Source organism: Nelumbo nucifera, chromosome 2, assembly GCF_055504915.1.
Source record: "Nelumbo nucifera cultivar China Antique chromosome 2, China Antique-T2T, whole genome shotgun sequence".
NCBI classification, from domain to species: domain Eukaryota; kingdom Viridiplantae; phylum Streptophyta; class Magnoliopsida; order Proteales; family Nelumbonaceae; genus Nelumbo; species Nelumbo nucifera.
In genome coordinates, this window is record NC_142650.1 from 66,894,665 (window position 1) to 66,902,500 (window position 7,836).

Sequence of the window (7,836 nt, forward strand, 5' to 3'; positions counted from 1 at the left end):
GAATTGAATTTTCGTCTTTAATATTTTTTTGATTTTTTATATTTTTATAATTAAAAAATAAAAAATAAATAATTAATAATTTATCATTTGATCGCAACAATTGAATATATTATAATTCTGTTGATGATATATCATATCCACAAACCAATTGAAATTTCTTCTTTAATAATTATTATTTTTAGAATTAAAAATAAATAAATAAATAATTATTAATTATATTTTCACTTAGAAGTTGTGACAATGCATGTTTTATGGTTGGATAGGAGAGTTGGGTTTTTCCCATCCCATAAAACATTAAAACTTAAGAATTATAATTTATAAATTATAGTTAAGCATAGGATTTTTAATGAAATTATAATTAACTACAATATGTTTCTTCATAAAACCATTAAAATATATACACCTCATTGAGGTCTTATATTTAGTATTTTTGATGTATTTTTATGATTTATTAAAGTATTTATAGTATTTCCAAGTGTAACTATATGTATCTTAGTTTTCTCCGATACGCATGTGTATCCAAGGTGTATCCCGATACGTCTCTTAAAATTACCTTTCCAATACACCTACCATTTTCAATACTTTAAACCTTAGGCAACAATAGTGATGAGTCAAAATTTTTATAATTACCTTATAAGCAATATGCAATATTACTCAATCGAATGGGTCTGAAGCCCTTTGCTTCCTCCATCTATCATGATTAAGAATAAAACAAATAATAGTCTCTTGATGAAGATGGATCCCTCAAGCATCTCTGAATAAAAGCCCCACCACGTTACCACCAATGACATCCACTTGGTTATTAATGCATCCACTTAATTGGTGACATGACTAGCAAAAGATCTGAGCAGCACATTTGACTACTATCATGCTCATTGTAAATATTTAGCAAGAATAAAAGATTGCATGAATGCTAATCTATAATAGTAGATTTGGTGGCCATTGAATATATTAAATTTGATTTCTATAACTTGAAGAGATATAGTTCTTATATAATATGTCTTTATGATGGAAATGGGATATTAACTAGAGGATTGTAAAAGAGATAACTTATTCTCCACCATAAAAGCAAAATAATATGTTCCATCTAATAAAGTAGTCATGAAGGTATTTGGCTTAAACAAATCCCTACTAAACCGTGATGTTGTTGTATACATTCAGTGATTAACCTATTGTTATTGATTATGATATTAGTTATTTTGATTTTAAATATAATTCAAACATAACAAATGTTAGAAAATGGCGGGAATGAATCCATGAACATTTCAATTTCAAGGCTTCAACCTTTATACAGTAAGTGCAGGATTTTCTGAGGCAAGGGACTATAGTTGAAGTATAAACAGCATGAGTCATATATACAGTAAATGCAGGATTTCAATTTCCACGTGCGGTATGTTGCATCAACACGTGTCTCTTAGGCTGCGTTTGATTTCTATGCAATTTTATTTGCACTAGTAGAAATGCATGGGAGTGCATATGAAAGAAAAAAAGTACAAATTCTCGTTTAATTTTGTTTTGGGTTTTAGTTTATGATGAGGGCGGATTTGGCCCTCCAGTGAAATTGTGACAGCTGGCACCTCATGCCAATTAAGTGCAGTCTTTTGACAATTAGACGGCTCGAGCTAGCTACAGGCAGCTCGACATACCTCGTCATAGGCAGCTCACCACAAGTAGCTCGGCATAGCTTGCCACAGGCAGCTCATCACGGGCAGCTCGCCACAGGCAGCTCGCCATAGGCAGCTCGCCACTTGCAGGGTAGCTCAGTACAGGGTAGCTCGCGGAAGAGCAGTTCGGCATACCGCAGGAAGATCTCCTCCCTGACAACCGTACTTGACAGATCTGGAGACCTGCACCCACGTCTCTCGCCAGGCGGCGCCGTGCCTGCCAGCCCTGAGAGGTGTCCCTTGTCTGGCAGGGTCGTACTCTGCAACGGTTACCTGAGCCCACCAGCTCAGCCCTGGCAGGAAACGGTTGCGGCAGAGAATCAGAGGCGGTTGTACCTGACCTGTCAGGACACACTATATAAGGACTCCGACCCCCAAAGAAAGGGGAGAGGAAAAAGGGAGGTAACCCCTGCTCTCTAGCTCTCTCATTTTCTCTAATATCATCTTCAAGCTCTCTACTATCAGAGTGCTAACTTAGCCATCGGAGTGGTCCCGCCGGGTAAACACCCCCAGGTCCTCTGATTCAGTTCTCGCAGGTTCCTTAGCTCCCGCCGTCTATAAAGAGGAGCAGATCATCTCATGCAAAGGGCAGTCAGGTGACACTCCACCAGGGAGCTCGCCACCAAGGCATTGCACCCAACAACTCATCAAGGTGGCTCACTACCAGGGAGTTTGCCACCAAGTATCTCATCACCTGGGAGCTCATCACCAAGTAGCTCACCACCAGGGAGTTCGCCACCGAGTAGCTCATCACCAGGCAATTCCATCATCCTCTGAGTCACAGGCCACCTGGGAGCAGGTCAAAGGACGAGGTACTTAGCCAAAAAATTGGAACATTACAAAAAATTGATATGTGAACAGAAACAGTTACATCAGTGACCAGAAACGGTTACATCACATCAACACATGTCTCTTAGGCTGCGTTTGAATTCTGTGCAATTTTATTTGCACTAGTAGAAATGTATGGGAGTGCATATGAAAGAAAAAAAAGTACAAATTCTCGTTTAATTTTGTTTTGGGTTTTACTTTATTCTGATTTCGTGTCTTAATTTACTTCTTTTATACTGCAATCAAACAAAATAAGCTAAAATTTGAGATAAAAAAAGGGTCAAAATTTACACTCAAATCATTTGCACTCCATAGTTTTGCATCAGGGTAAATCTATTTGCATTGCAACCAAACACAGCATTAGTTCTCTATGTATGTAAATAAATAAAATAATGCATGGAAAGAGTACATTAGGCACAATATATAGGGCATGATGATGACAACATGCATGGCCACTACTTAAGCGTGTGAACCCCACAAGGCCACAATGTGAACTCAGTTTAGGTAAGACAAGGGCACAAGAGAAAGGATAAGACACTAAAGCCTTTGAGTTGGCAACAAATATCGTTGAGTGCTTAGAGTGAGGTTTGATTTGTACCTATATGGTGATCTCAAACCCAAACCCACTTAGGTATTTGAGATTAGTGACCCATTTGTTTAAACCCTTTATCTATCAACTGATTAATGGAAGGAAGCTTCCGAGCCCATGCAATATTCTGCATTTATCTGAATCATATTAAATGGGTTATCATTCTCACTTTGGAGCAACAGTAGCTTATAGTTCGGACTTGGAGATTTATTTTATTAAAGAGTCCACGTCAAGACCTAATTTAATTATCAGTTCCCCCATTTCCTCTTATCCCTCACAAATTAAAATCTTCTAGCTACCTTAGATTGTTTAAGCCTTGGTTTGTTGAGTATAATGTATCTTCACTTTTCAATTTCTATAGTTCAATAGAAATTAGATGACAGTAGAACAGTTCAGCAGCTTTCTAACATGTTCTCAGTTTTGTAACTACAACCAGCATTCACAATTATAGTACACAAGACAAGACAAAGAGAAGAACAATTTGCCAAGCCATTCCGTTGTGTTTGCCATGTTAATACTCTCTCTCTCTCTCTCTCCTTTTGACAACAGACTCCTGAAAATTCTAAGATGTAATATATTTGCCGAACGTGCGGACATAGGGATATTCTAATGATCCCACTGCACTTTCCTTCTTATTTTATTACTTGGAGAATATAATTTTCTATTCTATTAAAAATGAAACAAAGTTAGAGTGGGGTTTTTGGGTGGAGGAGGCATGATTAGATCTAACCTAATGCTTTGTGTTCTATTAATTAAAATATAAGCAAAATAGTGCCTATGTGAACTTACTTACTTAGAAGGGAGGAAAGAAAAGAAAATGACTAAATGAGTAAAAAGATGAATGGGAGGTGCGGATTTAGGAACTAAAATTAAATTCAAGAGAATCTAAACTAAAGCAAAATGAAGTGCTTGATGAAGCTCGACTAAGGTGAAAGGCCAGCACGTGCTGATTTTCTTTTGGGTTGCGGATCTTTAGCCTATATCTGATCAAAGTATTGATGTATTTTGGGCTCTGTATATATATACATCTATCAAAGTATCTGATTGCGTATCAGGGCATATTAGCTGATAGGGAGAAGCCCCTATCATTTAGTATTTGGGGGTTCGACCTATTTCAGGGGATAGACAGGCCTTAAATCGACCACAAGAAGAAATATATAAAAATAAAATAAAATAAAAGGTGAGCTTTGATACAGGTGAATATGTTCTATCCAGTGTATGTATGAGACTGTATAGATATTTTGAACCTTGTTGGAATGTATTTATTTACATTATATCATCACATAATAAATTAAATATATATGTATATAAGTGGGTTCCTGAGATTCCAGACAGTGATGTTATGATAATTGGCCATAGTTATAAAATTATAGTTTTATTCTTTCTTGTACTTGTAAGTACCTTGCTTAGTAATTATGATTCTATGAGTAGTTGATCACATGTGGAATCACTTAAAACACTAGAAGCTAGGCCTACTAAAACCAGTGCTTTTTATGGCGGTTTGTGATAGTCTATGTCGCGCGCCCAATTACTTTGACATATAAGGCTCTCTTTATTTATGCTTTTAAAGGGGTAATATGAACTTGTTTAATTTCTTGATAAGAAATGGAGACCCAAACCCAAAAGAGTGGGGATGTTGTAGTCAGAGGTAGAGGGAGATTCCATGATGATAAGAGTTGTAGTGGATAAGGTGATATACGATTCCACAAAGCTTTGAAAGATCTTCTCATTCCATCTACTCTTGGAAAGGATCAAAATGCTGAGCAATCCTTCTTCTTTCACAGTTTCACCCACTTGTGCAGTCATTCGAGAGTGGGAAACAACTCAAACCCCACCTCCAAAACTCTACTTCCTTTCTGGTTTCTCCTTTTTGCATGTTAATTTCTAGGTGGTAAGTGTGAGTATCTTAGCCCATTGGTTTTGTGTTGGAATACCATGTATTCATGCTTTCATAAGTAAAATATTCTCTCTTGCTACTGTGAAAGCCGTACTATTACCATGTGATCATCATCAACCAGCACTATCCAAACAGAGGTGAAGCTTGGGTTGAGAGATCGGTTTTAACTTTGAACCCAGTTGACTTTAGGTCAGTATGATGGTTTGGGCTATAGAACTTGGAATGGTGTCCTTGTGCAACATCAAGTGAGAGAGAGACAATGCCTTCTACCCATTATATTATATTATATATAAATAGATAGATAGAGATAGAGAGAGAGAGAGAGAGGGGTTGGTAAGTATTGCTTGGAGGAATGAGTATGGCAAAGAAATTTACCTGGCCGAGAATATTACATGCCTACACATGCTGTCCTCGTCACCATATCTTCATGAAATTAAGGATCAACTTGACAGGTGGGCAGATGCGCCTTAGACACATGACCACAAATTAAAGGTAAAAGAAAGAAGTTAGGGCAAGGCAATAATAGTGGATGAGTCTTGGCAGCATGGAGCTAAAGTGGTTAAAGGTACTGAGCCAATAGGAAGCTATATATAGGCTCTTTGTCAGATGTATTCATCGGATGGAATAGTTCCATCTATGGCTAGGGGAGACAATCTGATCAAGAAATATATTAAATTTTCCTTCTTAATGGAGCCAGTCCAGAATGTTCATCAGGAGAACTTCATCTCTTCACTGTCATCATTCATCAAAGTCTCAAATGTTTTTAGTTGGAAAATGAAACCCCATAAATAATGGTTTTGGGAGGGGAAAACAAAGGAGCCCTCTATGATTTTTTTGATTGTCTAGTGTATTAATTGTTTTCACAGAAACATTGACCATGAGAAGGCTGACATCAGTGGTGCTACTCGAGTTTTCCATTCTTCAGTACTGGAAATGGTCTCGAGTTTTAATTGAGGCGAATGAAATTGATTTTAGACAAACCAAAGCCACATGGAACCAAGCAGAAGATTTGTTTATAGCCATATTTAATCTTCTGAATACTGATCAGTTCTCAGTATTGGTCTTGGATTGATTGCCAACTCAATCCAACCTACCCAAGTTGTTCTCAATGTATATATAGATACTATCCCACGTCTCAACTGTTCACAGATATTAGCAACTGATGAAAAAATTTGTAAGTTTTTTTTATTGTTTTGGTCGGAAAGTGTGGGTAGCGATCAGTGGTGAGGTGGTGTATAGTCAGAACAGGCTCTGCACTCAGGTGCTCTGCATGAATCATTCTTTTCTTTATGCTCTCCAATTGAATGGTGAACTTTGGTCTCTGGCCATCCCAACATTTTGGTTTACAATCGAACATCTGTGGTAGATGGCATGTGCAGATATACTGCATTCACGAAAGATATAGCCCTTTTTGTACATCCAAGTAATTAATTTCTCTTGATGACAACAGCATTTATATAATAACCTTATAATATATATATTTAGTTAGCTTTCTAGTCTGGTCATCATTTAGTAAAGAACTCTACACCCAGAAACCTGCCGTCTGGCATATAAGTTCAAGGGATTGAATAGTTTGTCAATTTGTTTTTCATGGATTAGAGAGAGCAATTCATTGTTTGCCAAGATTTACACATCTATAGTCTATATCTGTTGGGAATGGAGAAAACACTATAATAGAAAGGCAAAGAAAGAGAGAAAGAGGGAGAACATCAGATTTACATGATTGAGCCAAATTACCTACGTTCAGGCAGCACTTTAGAGTTTTTTCTTCACTATAAAGAAAATTCAATATCATGACCTTACTAGAATCTCACTCAACACTCACTGTTCAGAACTCACCCTGCCAAAAAAACAAAAAAAACAAACAAACTGAGGTTCCAACCTACCGCCTACTAACGGACAATTCGGTGGGATGCCACCACAATAACATCAACACTATCAGTAAGTTGCAGACTTATTAAATAGACTAGAGCACCCGGCTAATTGGAGTTTGGCCGGCTATATTATTCAGAGGTTTGTGACTACTAATACAATAGAATATATAGCCTCTTTTTTTTATGAAAATTCTCTTAAGTGGGCTTGTACTGAACCTCACTAAGTGCTAGTTCACAGGGGCAGCAGCTCAAACCCACAAGGGTTGACCGCTTTAACAACAGCCCACTTGCGAATTGCGATGCTTTATTTCTGCTTCTGTAATAAAATATCAAATAGTAAAACAGACCCACCTTACGAATTCACTAGAAGAAATGGGATAATCATCAAAATTCTTCAATGTTAAAGGTTGATCGTAGATAGATATATCTTCATGCCGACACCTACTGAAGATGCATGATAGCATGGCATGATGATGCATCATCCTGCAGCTTCCTTGGAGCTGTATATATAGGAAATTTAAACCCTCTAATGAGTGGGGGCGTGGGGATTCCTGTGAATATATAGTGATGCCCATAAGCTTGGGTATGAACCATCAATGAACTGTATATATATATATGTATGTATGTAATATATATATATATTTCTGGGCGATTATGGAGAGGAGATGATGAATGGTGCTCGTTTATGTAAAGCATACATCATCATTTCTGTACTCCATGGAATACCAATTTTTGAGTCCTATGGCTTTAATTCCTTGAACCCAATTTAATCGAGAGAGAGAGAGAGAGAGAGAGAGAGAGAGAGAGAGAGAGAGAGAGAGAGAGAGAGAGAGAGAGAGAGAGAGAGTTTGAAGCTTAAAATGTAAAAGGAAATAGAAGGAAAAAAAAAGAAGAAAAAAGAAAGGAAACAAACAAGTAATGACTAAATAGGTCCAAAGAACACTTATTTATGACAGAAGCAAGAGGGCAGAGGAAAAATGATCC

At 37.2% G+C, this 7,836-nt stretch overlaps 1 protein-coding gene across 1 annotated transcript in view; it reads right to left on the reverse strand.

Annotated features, from left to right (window-relative positions):
• Positions 1–7,774: 7,774 nt before the first annotated feature.
• The window catches only part of LOC104601404 (aluminum-activated malate transporter 8-like), a 2,933-nt gene continuing 2,871 nt past the window's right edge, over positions 7,775–7,836 (reverse strand). The window contains exon 6 of the mRNA XM_010264706.3: positions 7,775–7,836. This exon is cut by the window's right edge and continues 588 nt beyond it. The gene's annotated coding sequence lies outside the window, so the exon portion shown is untranslated.